The sequence below is a fragment of the Lissotriton vulgaris genome, chromosome 5 (assembly GCF_964263255.1).
Source record: "Lissotriton vulgaris chromosome 5, aLisVul1.2, whole genome shotgun sequence".
In the NCBI taxonomy this organism is placed as follows: Eukaryota; Metazoa; Chordata; class Amphibia; order Caudata; family Salamandridae; genus Lissotriton; species Lissotriton vulgaris.
In genome coordinates this window covers 668437497-668455284 of record NC_141693.1, presented here as the reverse complement: position 1 = coordinate 668455284, position 17788 = coordinate 668437497, and the positions used below count along the sequence as shown (strand labels likewise).

The 17788-nt window shown below is 43.0% G+C and overlaps 1 protein-coding gene across 2 annotated transcripts in view; it reads left to right on the top strand.

The window, feature by feature from the left end:
• The window catches only part of PCBD1 (pterin-4 alpha-carbinolamine dehydratase 1), a 217486-nt gene that overhangs the window by 13405 nt on the left and 186293 nt on the right, over window positions 1-17788 (top strand). The window lies entirely within an intron of this gene.

Sequence of the window (17788 nt, the reverse complement as noted above, 5' to 3'; positions counted from 1 at the left end):
TCCCTGGCTGAGCCAAGTAGAGAATGGATCTCACTCTCTTGTTGATGGCGTGGTGGCCGCGGCCCTTAGATCATTCAAAGAGTTGCTGGGCCGGACACTGATTTTGGGAGGAATTTTGGTTCTGCTCGAGTAGGTGCTGTGTGGCAGAAGGCAGTGTGCGCAGATTTTTTCAGATTGCGTGCATTTGCCACGCAGCCATTGTGGTAAAATAATTCAATATTACCTCATCTCAGAATTTCTATACTTAATAATCATAATTTCAGTCAAAGCAAGGAGAGGAGTCCGTGGTGCTCGAGTTCAAAAAAAAAAAAGGGTCCAGTAACTCGAGTTAAGGGGAGAGCTCCAGCACCAAGCTGGTACAGGAGTGGTCTGCAGCTTTATTCACACATCAGAATATTTATACAGTTTTCAGTCAATAGGCAAAAGAAGAAAAGAGAAGTGACAAGATAAGGGGAGAGCTCCAGCACCAAACGGGTACAGGAGTGGTCTGCAGCTATATTCACACATCAGAATATTTTATACAGTTTTCAGTCAATAGGCAAAAGAAGAAAAGAGAAGTGACAAGAATAAGGGAAGTGACAAGGAGTAATTTCCAACAGATGTGTCAAGGTAGGGGCGTGTCAGTTGAAGGCCCTTACTCATTCAGGGGTTTATCTCTGGCTTAGAGTCAAGAACAGGAACCATCTTGTGTAAAACAGGAACTATCTTGCTGGTTCTGGGAATTGGCTGAACTACAAGAGTCAAAAAGAGGAACTATCTTGTGTAAAACAGAGACCATCTGCTCTCTGGCTTGCAGTCAAGGACAGGATCTATTTCTTAAGACAGGAATTGTCTGCTGGTTCTGGGAATTGGCTGAAGCACAGGAAGGGGTGGTCAATGAACTAAGATGCCAGGTGCAGGGTGTCTTACAGTTAAGAAAACAGGAACTATCTGCTGCTGGTTCCCAGAATTGGCAGAACCACCGAAATGTGTGGTCAATGAACGGGGGTGCCAGAGGCAGGGTGTCTTGCTTGTGGGTCTGAAGACAAAATGGATGTCACACAAAATGGGTGCCTGTCTGAATGAAAAAATGGCTGTCAGGCATAAACAGGGAAATGATGGGGCACAATTGTCAATTTTATTTCCACATTCCCTCCTTGCCCCAGAGTGTACCTACATTATATCTCAATTTGCATGAGATAATCTATACATTCTTGTAGCATAATTCTTTCCCTTTCTCTCTGCTGGACAAATGGTTTAGGAATGCAGTTTGCAGCGCATAGACCGCACAGGGCAGGACCACATTGGATGCAAAGGCAGCATCCAGTTATTATCAGGCATATTATACCTGCTGCTGACAGCAGTTGCCATCCCCAGGACGATATTATCTTCCAGAACCAATCAGACCACGTCCAAGTGCCAGGTTCTTGATGTAAACTTACGGCTATCTTGTGCAATTTTGTTATGGCCGTGTATACAGATGGGGAATTATCAGGAATAAATATACAGCAGCTAGAGCCTATAATTTTACAGGCTCCGCCTCTGTCGGCCAAGATGATGTCAAGGACAAGGCGATTTTGGAGAGTAACCAATCGTATGGCGGACTCTCCTGGATTAAGCTCCCCAGGGCAGACGCCGTCTGGTTTACAACAGCCTCTAAGGTCCTTGTCAACCTGCGTATAAGCTTGCTGTTCTATACAGGGCCAACAAAGAAGAAGAACCCTTTGTTAAAATCTGTATACTGTTCCCATGAGGTTTCTGTTTGGTCAACCAAGGAGGTATCGATCGTTCTTTTATGTCTGACATGGGGCACCAGGAGGTCTCGGTGGTAAGTGGATGGGGCCACAAAGACAGGGGGTAACAGGAATGCTATATAGCAAGTTCCCCCCCCCCCCCAGTTCAAGGGCAGCTGCACATAGGCCGTTTGGCCACAGACGAAATAAATATAGCGAGATGCTAGAAATGAGGACTTTCCTCTGTCTTCAAAACTTATAGTGGTATGACAGTCACTGTATCCCTAATGAAACAGAGCCATTTTTCTGGATGCGCAGGTGTCCTTTTACTGGTGAGAACGAGATGGAAGGGGGACCAGCATTCTTTTTAGGTTTGGTATTTAACATCTTGTAGGACATGGTCATGCTCCCTTGCTTGTATTCTTCACATTCCAGGACTGTACCTGTCGCCTGAGGATTTCCATTCTTATTTGGGTAACAGGCAGCATTAAGTACCTTGTTTAAGTCCCCCCAAGGCCACCCATTCTTGCATGAATTATTTCCGTCAGGGCAGGAGGTGGGGGTAGTATCGTCAGCTGTTATTAGGGCGAACCAGGCTTCACAAGTCCCATTATAGGAAAAGGGAAAAGAGGCATCCCTCCCTTTTTCTGATGAGGTGGGAGGCGGCCACATATCCAACAATTTGTGCTATTGCTGGCCTGATGAGTGAAGTGTAACATCTGTATAAAGGTATTGTTTTGCAAGGCTAGTCTATGGGCTTGTTCATGAGGTGGTAGGTCATGATATGTGTGTTCCTGAGTGCTGTTGGGTGTATGAGAGGTGTGTGGTGTTGGAGGAAAAACAGTGTGGAGGATCCAACCAAGACACGTTATAATCGTTATGAAGAAAAACAATATCATTAAACATATGATAGAACCACTATGCAAGTTCTTAATGTTCTTGTTTCTGCGTTTCATTCTATCTTTTTCCCACATAGTCAAGGTGTTTAAATCCATCCCCATGCTCCAACCGCTTCACCACTGGACCTGCGCCCAGTGGACTTAATTAGCCAGAGTCCAGATGGCAGACCTCAACTTTGATTTATATTCTTGTTGTGGGGTCAGTTCCAAGGGCATAAAAGAGTGTTCTGTTACAATGTCACTAGGGTTGGCAGCGTCGCCGGCAACAGTGTCTCTTTGTCCAAAATATTTCCGGCAGTGGCTCGCGTGTAGCCAGCCCTTCCTGCCTTCGACCTTCACCGCCGTCCGCGTGGTTAGGAGCGCAAGCTTTGGAGTCTTCCACCTAGGCTGAAGAGGACTGGTCCTGTCGAAGTTTCTTATCATCACCCAGCCGCCGGGTCGGATGGTGTGTTCTCCAGGGGCGGTTTTGTCAGGGAAGGCTGGAGCGACCTGTGAACGACAAGATTGGAGTGCAGACATCAAGGAAGCCAGGTAATCAGTCAATATTTTGCTGTCTACATCAGTAATTCTTTTAGGCATTGGCGTTCCCCACATATTTGGTGGTCTTCCAAAGACCACCTCATACGGAGATAGACCAGTTCTGGAATGTGCTACCATACGCATGTAGAAAAGGGCAACCAGTAAGGCTACCATCCAGTCCACGCCTTTGTCTGTACATATCTTGGCCAATTTTGTCTTCAAAGTCTGGTTGTGTCTCTCCTACTAGAGGATGTCTTACACAGTGAAATTTCCAAGTGTACCCTAACAGAAGAGACACTTGCTTCATGAGTTCAAAGGAGAAGGCTGGCCATTGTCTGAGTAGATGAAGCGGGGCAACCCATATCTCAGGAAATATTCTCTTACTAGTTGCTTAGCAGTTGTCGTTGCAGTGTAATCTGGGACGGGATAGGCTTCTGTCCATCTGGTCAGAGCACATACTACAACTAGCACATACTTGTGACCTCTACATCTCTCCATCTGGATATAGTCCATTTGGAGAACTTCAAATGGATGGTCAGGGGGTTGGAATCCACCCTGCTCCACCTTTGTGCCTTTACCTGGGTTGAACTGATTACAAATCAGGCAAGTTTTGACTTTTTGTTTGGCTGCAGCTCTCAAATGTTTATTGTGCCATATGTTCTGTATGCTGTCTAACATTGCTTTTTCTCCCAGATGCGCTGGTCCATGTATGGTGTTTATTATAACCTGTACCATAGCATCCGGCAGAAACCATACTGCTCTGTCAGGTGTCATCCAACCGTGATCTGTAAGGACCCCTCCTTTTTCCTTCCATTCTAGCATTTCCTGTGGTGTGACGTGACTTTGGACATCCTGGATGTCAGAAAAGGGGTCTCTTATTGCGTATTGGCGGTGTAGTATATTCAATTCTGTGTTTGCTGCTAATTTGGCTGCACTGTCTGCGGAATCATTTCCTATTGATATTTCATCGGTTCCTTTTGTGTGTGCTCTACACTTTTAATACTGCAACTTTCGCTGGTAACTGACTGGCCTCTGAGAGGGCAGTGATGAGTGTAGCATGCTGTATTTTAGACCCATGTGATGTGAGGAATCCTCTCTCTTTCCACAATGTGCCGAAGTTGTGTACAACCCCGAAAGCGTACTGTGAATCAGTGTAAATGTTAACTGATTTTCCTTTTGCTAATTGACCTGCTCGTGTTAGAGCTAGTAGTTCGGCTGCTTGTGCCGACAGTATCTTTATCAAGGTGTTTGTACCATTTGTGATGGCATAGGCTGCTGCTAGTTCTCCAGTGGGGAGTCTCATGCAAGAACCATCAACAAAAAGTGTCATTTCTGCCTTAGAAAGGGGAGTATCTTGTAAATCTGGTCTGGGTTTGGTCACTAAATCAATTATGTCAATACAATTGTGAAGTTGTTCAGTAGGAGAGGTCAGTGGCAACAGTGTTGCTGGGTTTAAAATGTTGCATCGTCTAATCTCAATATGTCGCTGAAACAGCGTCATCTCATATCCTGTGAGTCTGGCTATTGTCAGATGCTGTGTTTGCGTTCTGTTTAGCAGAAGTTCTACAGCGTGTGGGACCTGGACTATCAGATGATGTACCGATACAATAGCATCGCTTTGTCTAATAGTTTGTGCAGTAGCTGCTACTGATCTTAGACATGCAGGTAATGCTTGTGCTACTGGATCTAATGTACTTGAAAAATAACCACATGGTCTATTTATTTATTTATTTATTTAACTTATATAGCGCGTTATAACCACTGGGGTCTCTAAGCGCTGTTTTGTCCAGATTACGTAGTGAGGTATGGCATTCACTTGATCCCAGTAGAGCGCCTAGGGTCTGCTCCATGCTTGCTTAAAAAGTACAGTCTATCTGCTTGAAGTTGGGTCAGGACTGATAGTGCTGTACCTGAGTTTTCTGTTACAAACAAGGTAAAATCTTTGGTGTAATCAGGTGTTGCTAACACTGGGGCTTGGCACATAGCCTTTTTAAGAGACTGAAAAGCTTGCATGTGTTCATCTGTCCAGGGTAATTGTGGAGTAGCGCCAGCTTCGAGTGTTGTCAGCTTCACTAATGGTTTAGAGTGCAAATTGCGGGATCCACTGTCTACAATATGAGGTGAGACCAACAAAAGCTCGAACTTGTTTCTGTGTTGTTGGTTGTGGTATTTGTTGTATGAGCTGGATGCGTTCCTCTGTAAGCTGCCTAGCCTCCTTTGACAGCAAGTGCCCTAAGTATGCCACTTGCTGTAAACAAAATTGGAGCTTACCAGGGGAAACTTTATGGCCATTTGCAGCTAGGAATTCTAGTACTAGTAGTGGTACTTCAGCTGCGTCAGATCTGGTCGTAATGAGGATATCATCAACATATTGTAGTATGGCTGTATCCGTGGGCATTTGAATAGTATCCAATTGTCTTTTCAGCGCTTGGCTATATACACTTGGACTTTCGGTGAAACCTTAAGGAGCTCTTGTGAATTGGAAACTTCGTCCTTGTAAGGAGAAGCCGAAAAGGTATAGACTGTCTGGGTGAATGGGTATACTGAAGAATGCGTTTTTTAAGTCAATGACAGAAAAATGTGTTGCTTCTGCATCTATGGCTGTGAGTAAAGTGGAGATGTCTGGGACCACAGGGTGTTGTGGAATGACACATTTATTGAGCTCTCTCAAATCCACCACTAGTCTGTAGACAGGTGGTGTTCCTGGTTCCACTTTTTTATTAACTGGTAAAACAGGGGAATTGCAAATGTTCGAAGTTGTTTCTTTAATCACACCTGACTGTATTAGGTCCTGAATAATTAACATTAATGCGTGTTCAGCTTGAGGTGGAATTTTGTATTGTCTTATACGTGGTAGTTGGGCTCCCTCTTTCAGTGTAACCTTGTGAGGTGTTATTTCCATACATCCTACTGTGGTGTAATCAGTGGCCCAAAGGGTGTGTGGCAAATCTTTCAAACGCTCGTTTAATTCTCTACTTGTGTAGTGGCCCTTAAAATCTCGTAGAAATAATCTGACATCTTTAGGTGAGCAAACAATAACGGCTCCTAATTCTTTCAATGTTTTTATACCAAGCAAATTCTCTGGGCATGATTTTGTCAATATAAGATCTGTAGTTGTCGTGAGGGGACCAACCTGCAAGGGCAGTGGTTTTGACGTGGCGTTTGTCACAGGTTGTCCGGAGAAACCCAGAGAAATACTTTTTGAACCCGAGAGAGGAGCCTCTGGGACCTCTTGATGGCTTATTGTTGTTTTACTGGCCCCAGTGTCTAGTAGAAACTTTCTATCCTCCCCAAGAAGTCGGACCTCCATAAATGGGCCTTTCTGATCTACTGGGATGGGGATTAGGGGCAGTTTGTCATCTTCTCTCCCTGGGCAACATCATAAAAAATCTGGGTAGTATTCAGTGTAGTCGCTGTCTATAATGTTCATTTGGGCCATTTGTGTTGTCGGTGGAACTGAAGGTGTTGAATTGCCTTGGGAAACATTCTGTTTTGGCTGATATGGACGAGGCTGTGTCTTACCAGTAGCCAAATTGTGCTTTAAGATAGGGTAGTCTTTAAAGAAGTGTCCCGTCTTTTTGCAATAATTACAAGTGCTCTTCACGTTTGTCTGGCTACCTGGTGTCTGTTAGCGCTGGGATGCAGCTTGGGCTACTAATGCTTTCATCTTGGTGTCTTTCATGCGTTTCTTATCATTTTCTTCTTCATCCCTAATGCGATTTTGGTGATATTGTAGCATTTGTAACACCTGTGGTGGTGTATGTGCTTGCCAGGTACTTTCTACTTTTAGTACTCTTTCCTTAAGAGCTGGCAAGGCGTTGTCTACTAATTTGGAAACAAACAGATGCGGGTAAGCTTCGCTTGTCGGCGTAAGGCCGCTATTTACTGCAAAACATTTTTCAAGTCTGTTGTAAAAATCTCCTATGTCTTCACCATGTTTCTGTTTGCAGGAGTAAATGGTATCCCAGTCCTCCTTTTTCACTGTCAGTAACTCTGGTAGCACCTTTAAAATAGTGCCAGGAAGTGCTTTTAGTCTGTCTCCTATACCTTGACCTGCTACTCTAGTATTTTCGTCATTCTGAAGTTCGGTCCATCTAATGTGTTCACCTGCTACTTCCCAATCTTTTCCTCTTAGTTTGTCATATATACCCGATGGCAACAATAATTTAAGAATTGCTGTGATATCAGAAAGAGTATATGTTCCCATCATTAATACATCTCCTACTTCTTTAAAGAATCCAGCAGGATCCTTTGAGTGGGAGGGAACCATCTCTTTTATCCTTAGTAACTCAAGTTTTGTCAAGGGTACATAAATAAAAACTCGTTGTAGCGCGCCATTCGTGTCAGCTCTGGGATGGACTTCTCTCATGGGGAACTGGCGTGTTTGAGGAAGTCTATTAATTGGTCCACAAGTATTATTGAAAGATTTATTATTCAGTCGTTTTCTGGTATTTCTGTCTAAAATCTATAAATGTGTTGAGAGAAACTGAACTATTGTGAGGAACATGTTATCAGCGCAGTCATACAGAAAATCTTCGAGTCTTGGATCATGCTTAAAATGAGTGTCATTGAGTGTGATGAGATGTTGTACCATGTAGAGACTTGCTAATCTTTGATGTGAGCGTGGCAATGCTAGAAAAAGTTGGGCTATGAGATCATTGTCATAAATCTTATATTGAGAGACCCATAGGGTCGCAGTTCTGGCTATTTCCTCCTCCGGTGTAAGCGGAGGTTCCTGGTCTAACCAGTAGTCTAATGCATTGGATATATTTTCAAATAACTCATCTGGAGATGACCATTCAGAGTGACCTTGGAGGAAAGTAGGCGGGAGTGTCCGTGAATTAGGGGCGGAAGAACGAACGGGTAGGACTTTTTCAGTAGGTTCAGTAATTTCCTCCTCAAGTTTCTTATTCTCTTCATTTGTTTGCAAGTTTTGCAGAATACGGGTCACCTTACGGGTGAACCTGTCTAGTGCATCATTTATGAGTTCTAGACTAGTGTGGTCGGATGCGGAATTTAATAAGTCAAAAAGTGAAACTGGTACATTTCTTTCCTCTGCTTGTATGTGTTTTATGAAACAGCAAAGGAGGAACCTATACATGTGCATTTTTACAGGGTGTGATCTTCTTGTAGTCATAGCGCTAATGGCTCGTGAGTTCTCTCCAGTACGAAGAAACTCAGAGGCCGATTGAAGAAACGTGTCAATTGCTGGTTGATGTCTTATTTCTTCCCAGGAGTCATGAAGTATTTTACTTATTCGGCCCGCCTCCCCTGTGTTGCTCGGAGTCGGGTCATAGGGGCAGTCGGGAATTGTTTTACCTGGGTCTTGACCTACGGCACCCCCTTCTGGAGTGAGAGGTGGTGTGTTATATTGTAAAAGGGGTGGCGGAGGCAGAGGGTGTTGAAATACTGGAACCTCATATGGAGGTGGAGTATCTAAGAGGAAATTGGTGAAAGTATCCTCTGGTGATGGGGCGGTAGGTTGTGTCTTAGGTGGTGCAATGTTAAAGTTTTCAGGTGTAGATGGCAATACAGGATAAAAACCAGTAGAAATGGCTGATTGTTCCCTTTTATTCCTTTCAGTAACTACTTCTTTCCCTATGTCTTATAACTGTTCTTTCTTGGCCTGCTCTGACATTCTCTTACCCTTTTCAACTTTATGCAATTCCTTCTGTTGCCTCCTATGGGCTTTTCTCCCTAATTCCACCGAGTCACTTTGTGACTGGCGGACTCCCTTTTTCTGTGTGAGAATAACAACCCAGGTGATTAATGGGGACTTGTACACATAATAGTGATAAGACACGTCACCACTTCCGTAGGAAAAGAAGACAGTTTTTATTTAACAATATTAAAACGAATAAAGGGGGGGCAAAATCACAACATAAAACTTTAAAAAGCATGAATTACATGCATAATCGTACAGACAATGAAAAAAATGACAATGAAGTTAATTATACATCAGCAACGCAATTTCATTAAAACTATACAGTAATAACAAGGTAAAAAGAGTGTCTTCTTTAGGACAAAATACTCAATCACCTAAAAGTACATAATTACTAATCAAGAAATACATCTGTGATATTAAAAAACATCATAACATAATTACAATTCAATACAATATATAAACAACTCAAGATCTGATCATTTAAATTTCATATATGCTGTCTCTAAAAACGAACGGAAGAGTAGTGCCGGGCCCTCATATAAAACAAGGCGAACCCAATTGATGAGGGTATTAACAGTAAACCTCAGTACTCATTTAGAAAAAGAAATATGAAATTTATGAAAATAGAAATAAGCATGACTCAGAATGGAAAGGATACATCCTGTGATATTCATGATCAAGGGAACACATAATTTATGTGGAAAAAACACAACATGCCTGATCCACTTGTGTATCACACCTCTCTATAGTCATATAAAATTAAAACAATACCTACATGTCATCCCTGAAATAGGAGCGAATACAAAAGGTAACATGTCCATGGGAGAAGGGCATTTCTAATTTTCACAAGACATATAGGTCTCAATGCCAAGGACAAGAGTGTACTAAGTGCGCTACTTGCACCAACATTAAGGTGTGTGGGTCCTAGTAGCTTACCACCAATTCGAAATATGAAAGATAAACTATACACATTTTACTCACTTTAAATGCAAATGATTGTGAATAGTATTCATTTGAATAACACTTTCATTGGATACAGATCCCACAGTAAGGGAAGGCTCTGAGAGAAAACAGTAAGACAACATATCACGAGTTAAATGACAGAAAAGATATATATTATTTTAGTGCTAGGCGAGGGAGAGTTTACAAATGTAAATACATATTCCTGTATTTAAAACTCATTAGGACTCCCTTTTTCTTCCACAACTGTTCCTCTAATTTTATAATACATTCCATGTCAAAAGTACAATTTTCAGGCCATCTATATCTGTGTTCTAGGTCTTTAGTATAATCCACCCATAAATCACAATAAATAATTGCACCAACACCATGTTTGCATACATGAAGTGTCCTGGAGTATCCCGAGGAGGAAGGGGAATTTCCTTCTCAAGAATACTCCTTTTGGTTGCTATCTTGCGTATTTTCGAGAAAATAGGCATGATGGCAAGACTTTTCAAAGATTTAGAATTGAGAGAAAAAGAAAACCAAACAGAACATATATCTTTACCGTACCCACGAAAGTGGTGAGTCCGTCTTTTAAACTAGTTTAGCAGTCCTCACCAAAGATCGGTGAGAAACCAACAAAAACATGTATCTTTACCGCACCCACAAAAGCTGTGGGTTCGTCTTTATACTTTTCAGCAGTACTCACCGAAAAAATAACTGGAAGGCCTCTTGAAGATCTTGAAATGCGCGCAGCTTCTAAGGTGGGACTCGCAGAACCTCGGACTCGTCTCTTCACAGGTTGGGCTCTGGTACAGGACGTTCTGCAATTTTCCTCACCGCCTCATGTGGATGCCGGGCCGCAGTTGGTCCCCCTCTTTGCCTTAAAGGGAGTTAGCGGGAATTCCCCACGTTGTGCACTTTGAAGTCCGTCAAAGGTCAGGAGGGGACAGTACCGGGTCCAATATCGCCGCCGCGTGGGGAAAAAGGGAACGTCCCTGTTAGGGCGCCAATTAATGTGGTAAATTAATCCAATATTATCTCATTTCAGAATTTCTATACTTAAAAATCATAATTTCAGTCCAAGCAAGGAGAGGAGTCCGTGGGCTCGAGTAAAAAAAAAAAAGGTCCAGTAACTCGAGTTTAGGGGAGAGCTCCAGCACCAAGCGGGTACAGGAGTGGTCTGCAGCTTTATTCACACATCAGAATATTTATACAGTTTTCAATCAATAGGCAAAAGAAGAAAAGAGAAGTGACAAGAAAAAGGGAAGTGACTAGCAGTAATTTCCAACAGATGTGTCAAGGTAGGGGCGTGTCTTGTGTCTCGTGAGAGGGCATGTGATGTGTGGAAATGTGTTCTCTTTCAGTTGAAGGCCCTTACTCATTCGGGGGTTTATCTCTGGCTTAGAGTCAAGAACAGGAGCCATCTTGTGTAAAACAGGAACTATCTTGCTGGTTCTGGGAATTGGCTGAACCACAAGAGTCAAAAAGAGGAACTATCTTGCGTAAAACAGAGACCATCTGCTCTCTGGCTTGCAGTCAAGGACAGGAACTATTTCTTAAGACTGGAACTGTCTGCTGGTTCTGGGAATTGGCTGAAGCTCAGGAAGGGGTGGTCAATAAACTAAGATGCCAGGTGCAGGGTGTCTTACAGTTAAGAAAACCGGAACTATCTGCTGCTGGTTCCCAGAATTGGCAGAACCACAGAAATGTATGGTCAATGAACGGGGGTGCCAGAGGCAGGGTGTCTTGCTTGTGGGTCTGAAGACAAAATGGATGTCACACAAAATGGGTGCTTGTCTGAATGAAAAAATGGCTGTCAGACAGAAACAGGGAAATGATGGGGCACAATTGTCAATTTTATTTCCACACCATGGCCCAGCATACCCACACGACCGCACCCCACCTCTGAGTCCCCAACTCCTGTTCAAGCCAGGCAGCGTGACCTCACCCGACCGTCTGACGACGACGTGAAGATTGGCAGCAGTAGCGCTGCACCTGTACTGGTATCAGGTGAGACAGGCGTCAGGCTGGCAGGCCAGGCCTAATCAGTTATTGTTAATAGCCTAAGTAAGGCAGAGTGAGTGCAGTCAGTGTTTGTCCCACTCCCAGTCACCACTGGGCACTCCACAAGCTAACAGGAACCAAAGTCAAGCAAGCATAGCAGAGCTGCAGTACAGTACTGAAGAAGTTAAGTAACTAGTGGTAGTTGCGTAGCTTAGCCGCCATGCCCTGATGCCAAAATTGCCAATAATATGCCATGGGTGGGAGGCAGTGGCTCATGCCAAAGCAACGCTGCTTTTTTATTTTGAGAGCGTGGTTGTGGCATGAGTCGACAGTCATTAGCAAGTCACGTCAGAGACTAGTCATTAGCTCTGGCCCGGCGGCTCCGCTACTCAAGATTTATTCAAATGATCATGATTGAAAGAATGATAATCATGATGAGAGATGGAATGCCGGACCGGTGGCCACCTAGCACTAGCTACCGCTGGCGGTACACAGGCACATGCACACAGGTGTTACTGAAAAGTGTGCTGGAAGTGGAACCCCAGCTTGCAATGCGCCAAGAGTGATGCTAGTGCTAATGATGATCAGAAATAAAAGCTTGCCTGAGTCTGCTCGGTCTATACAAGCTGCGAAGATCGTCTGCATGCTACCTTAAACATACGATGGATGTGGACATGCAATGGGATGATCTGGTTGCTGTAGAGGGCCATGTAATGGCTGAGGTATATCATTTCTGGTGCTTTATTTAGGAGTAGACCAACATATCTGCTTCTGAAATCATATCTACTCGTGAGCTCAAACATACAGTGAGTGTAGCTGTGCTCTTTACGGTAAGCAAGATATAGCTTTGTAAATTGTATTTAAAAACTGGCAGAGAAGTGCAACCCCTCAGTAGACTATTGTACTTTGTTGGGGAAGCCTAATTGTTGTCATCCATAGTTCAAGCAGATAAATACATGCTGGCTGCAGGCCAGGGTAGTTTACTAGAGACACTGGCAGCCTCCCCGTAGAGAAGTCATAAAAGGCGAGGTTGAGTTGGTGACAAGGTACAGACTGTCAATAGTCAGTGAAAGCGTGACAAAAAGTAGCAGGCTACAGTAGATGGTGGGGTAATATGATACAGACTGTCTGTGATTGGTCTCTCTGTAATGGAGCTAGGTAGGTACCAAGACAGTGTCTGGAGTCTCATCATTGGTACAAGATCTGAGGGCCATAGGTTCAGGTCCATGCTGAGAGGATTGCAAGACTGAGACTTCAATGTTATCTATAGTACTGCGGCAGTAGCGGACTGTCCCTTTTCAATGCATTAGTGATTTTAGATAATTTATTCCTATATTGTGCTCTAAATGCACTTTTTATTTATATATTTGTTTTATTTTCACAGGGCAGGTGAATTTCCTATCAAAACCTTACTATGAGTAAGGCCCCCTTGCTGAAATTCAGATCAGGTATTACGTCTGACTTGTAGCACTGGCAGTTAAGGATGTGGGTGGAGCTAATAGAATACATGGGTGAGGCCAGTGGTGGAAGTGGGTGGAGCTGGAGAAAAGTAGGTGTGGCCTCCAACAACCATTTGAGCGCCTGCACTTCATATTTTAATTGTATGCACTTTGTCTTATTAGCGCCAGGATGCTCCTTCCGGAGCGATAGTTGCGCTCTACAAATAACCAACACAAATGCAAATATTTTACAAATTAAGCACTGTGACTCAATGTTTTAAAAAAAAATCTGTTTGTCGTAATATTCCATCAATAGTAAGATGACAACACATTCCAGCACAGCAAGTGAAGATTTGCAGTAGTTTGGATCTTTACATCATCGAGTTAAACATGTATGGCAGTTAAAAGCAATATATCATATCACATCGCCACTTCTTGCTCGTTCCCTTCCGTTCTGTTTATCTAGTGTCCGATGCGTGCACCTGTCCTCCCCTTCTGTGCCCCCTGCCATGCCTCGCCTTCCCATGCCTCCCTTTCTTTGCCAGCGCCCAATCTTCTAAGTCTTGTTGCCATTTGGGGAGAGTCAAGCACCTCTTTTATAGCAAATGTATTTCTATATTACGCTTAGCCAGTAGTAGGCCCATAGGTGCAAAGCTATGTGGAATTTTGCAGTATTTGGGTTCAGGACTATGCCCAACAGGCACTTGTGGATAATTTCCATAAGTCCAGTGTATGTCACCCTTTTTAGCTGCATGGTCACCTCCCCCAGTGTGCTTGCAGTCTGTTGCAGAACCATGTCTGGTGCGGAGACTGGGCTCCCTGCTCACCGTAATGCGGGCTTTCTGAGTTTCTAACTGGGTTCATCTTCTGTAATCTAGCAGGAATCCAGTAAGTGTGGTGGAGTGAAATGTGCCAGTTCAATTCACTCTTTGCTTGCCATCTCTTCCGCTTGTATGCAAGCGGTTGCTTCTTTTGTGTCTCGTCAGGCCTATTTGGCCTCTAGTAGGGTCAGGGATATGTTGCTTTTTAGTGTTGCGTAGAGTCATAACGGCTGTGATTGCTACACATCTGCCAGTCCTGCCAAGGGTTATATTGGTTGTCGAATAGTGGATGGGTACTGTACAGAATTTCCGGCAACAAACAGGGGCAAGACCCACATCTATGGTGTCTGGCACTTCTCCCTCAAGTGGTTACTCCCAAAACCACTATATTGAGCAGCCTCATAGGGATGGCAAAATTGTGTCCAAAAGTTCGATCAAAATGTCCTGTAACAATGCATTTTCTTGTTTGTATGTTCATTGTATTTGGCACAGATCTAAAGAACTTAAATAGAATAAAGAGTCAGCAGCCGACATGTGGTGCGCCCATGGGGCTATATAGGCCAAGGGCTTTTTCAAGGCTGGTGGTCACAGTAACACCCACGTGATATATTGCATATCAAGATGTGAAGAGTGATCGACCCAAGTAGACGGTGGGAGAAAATAGTCAATCAAGAAGAGCGTTAAGTAAGTAAATGGGTGAAGGAAATAATTACAGAGGTAAAAGTGAAATGGAGAGAGTGTGAAATTGAACACGTAAGAGACATGAAGTACAAAATATCAAGACCTCTCCGTCAAAATATTAGAGTTAAGATATTCTGATCCAAATAAATGAACATACAAATTGAGGAATGCATTTTGGACTACATTATTACAGGACATTATGATCGAAGGCTTGGGCACAATTTTCCCCTCCCATACTTATATTAAGCTACTAAGGGATATAGTAAAGGTTTGTGCTTATTAATGTATAGGCTTGACAACTTCACAAAGGCTCTGAACCACAACAGTAGTACAGGTACCGACTCCCTCGGCAGTGTGGTGTTAATAACAGCATCATCTTCATTTAGCAACACCACATGCACTCCTCTTTCCACCCATATGATCCCCGGCTCCATCTCGTCACGCAGCCAAATCACAAAACAAAGTTAATTTCAGTCTTGATTGACCTCCAGAATATGGTCGATTACACTGGCATGGATGCTCTCCTCTCCCATTGACACTTTTCTGCTTTCAACACTGTTGACCATCATCAGCTACTCAAATCAACATTGGAATCAAAGGCACTGTCTTTTACTGATGAAGACCTACCTTTCAAAAAAGCCCAAATCGCTCCTAATTCCCCAACCCCTTCTGTGCACTACCAGTTTCCGCAAAGGATATGTGTCCCCAGGATTCAACAATTAAGCTGTTTCTTTTTCATTTCTAACCGTCCCTGCTTTGAGAAATCAGCAACTAAATGTAGTTTAGAAGGGCATGGAGACCTGACTGTTCCCCCCCCCCCCCAAAACATAATGTAATATAAACTATAGTAAACTGGAAACAACCACTAGTTTGTATATGGCAACCTACCACCCAGAAAGGTCTTTGGATCTTGCAAAGTGTAAGAAAGAGTGATACAATAATTAATACAATACAATAAAATTAATAGTTTGCCGTGAACCAGATCTGAAAGTGCCCATGGCCCATTTTTGCCACAGTCCCTGTTAATACCCACAATTTATGAAGACCATGTGATTTTTTTTCCCTAAAGTTATATGTATAATATACTCATAGGAGCTTCAACCAGCTCTCTTCATCCATTGGTCTCTAATTGTCCGATTCATATTTTTCACCCGCCTACTACATCATAGGGGAATAAAGCAGCCCACTTCAGTCATTGGTAACCTCTCTGTGAATGATAACATTATTCCCTTTGACAAGGAGCACAGAGACACACCCACACCCACACCACCCCTCCGTGCAAGATGCTGTGGTTAAATCTTGGCCCTTGAAACACTTTTTTTTTTACCCTTTTTTAAGCGTACGCTTGGAACATCATCTCATACAGAATTAGTTACTTGGTATACACAGTTTGAGCTCTGTGCTACAACTGATTTCTCTAGCATTCATTCACGTTTGTCACATGATTGTCCTTGTTAAATTTTCCAGTATTTGGTACAGCGTTCCTTTAGCTGTCACCCAGTAAACATTCTCCTGGTGGCAGCGTACAAATATTCCACCCTCCCCACACCCGCTCCCACTACTTGGGTCACCCTCTATGTGTATATATACTGCCTTTTCAGCCGCCATAGCCCAGTCCATGTCATTTCATCATTCCCCATATGTTAGTGCATTTTATGCCCCCCAGTGTTTGGCAGTGTTGCATTTTGCTATTGTCCTGCCCAGTGTCACGCAGGCTTGGGCCTTGCGATTGAGGTATGTGGCTTCCCATATGTTCAGGAGATATCGTTTGGGTTCTGGTGGTACCGGAGCCCCACTGACTCGTGTTATTGGGCTCATGATTGCTTCCCAGTATGTTTTCATCGCTGGACATTCTCATGTTGTGTGATAGAATGTGCCCACATCACCACATTTCCACAAGAAGAGCTGGGTGTCAGCCCTCCCTATTTTGGCTAAGATTACCCTAGATAGATAAGTTCTGTGGAGCGCTTTGAGTTGTACTAATCATTGTCTTGAGTGACTCAGTATATAAACTTTATTGTTTAGTTAATTAAAACCATAACAATCATACAAGTAAAAGTAAGAAAAATTTCCTTTACAGTAAAACAATTAAAATTCTTAAGAATATGTTTTTTTTTAAAAATGCACTTCAGTAAGACAATTAGTAATATAGAAAACTTTTTTGTTTTAAAATTTCATATCGCTTGAGAGCTTTTCAAATGCTATCAAGAGCTTTATCAGCTTGTAAATAATTATGGGGGTTGTTGAATGCAGGGCACAATTAGTAATATAGAAAACCTTTTTGTTTTTAAAATTTCATATTGCTTTCAAACGCTTTTCAAAGGCTGTCAAGAACTTCATCAGCTTACAATTGATTATGGGGGCTGTTGAATCCAGGGCACCAATAATGGCAGACCTACAGGTATGTAGTCTCTTGACCCTAAAGATGTTCTTTAAAAAGTATGTGCGCTCCCGGTTCAGAGACTTACAGTGGCATATGATGTGGATTATATTTTCTTTTGTGGTGCCACATAGTCGACAGACTACTGAATCTAATCGTTTCCAGACCGGTTCGTCCGCCAGAGTTGGTAATTTGCCAAATCTCAGGGCCATTAGCCTTTTCTTAATGAAGACCGAATATGTTGTTTCTAGATAGGCAGCCGGGGTGAGTTTTTTATAGCTATTAATCACAGTCCAAGAATGGGAGCGGTCTGAGAAGATGGCTTTATCAGTAATTAACGAATGAAATTTGGCCGCCTAATTTATTTGCCTGTTTAAATGAGGTGAATGGCAGGTTTTTGTCCCACAGGTTAGCAGTGCATGTTTGCTCCAGAGCACACGTAAGATATTTATTAGCTGCTGAGTTTTTTTGGCTTTCTAATTCCTGCCATAAAAATCTGTTCATAGTGTTATTTGTGGCATTCATCTTAATTCGGTGCAATACTCTGATGCTTGTGTAGAGTCGTCCCAATGACTCATTCGTTAGGCCAAATTCTAGGCGCGTCTGAGCTGGTGCAGCAGAGCTTGGGAGTTGTAAAACCTTCTTATATATTTTTATAATAAGATTGTTTAAAATAGGAGGAGCTACGACACCAACCAAGATGGCCGCATAGTCTCCCGGCTC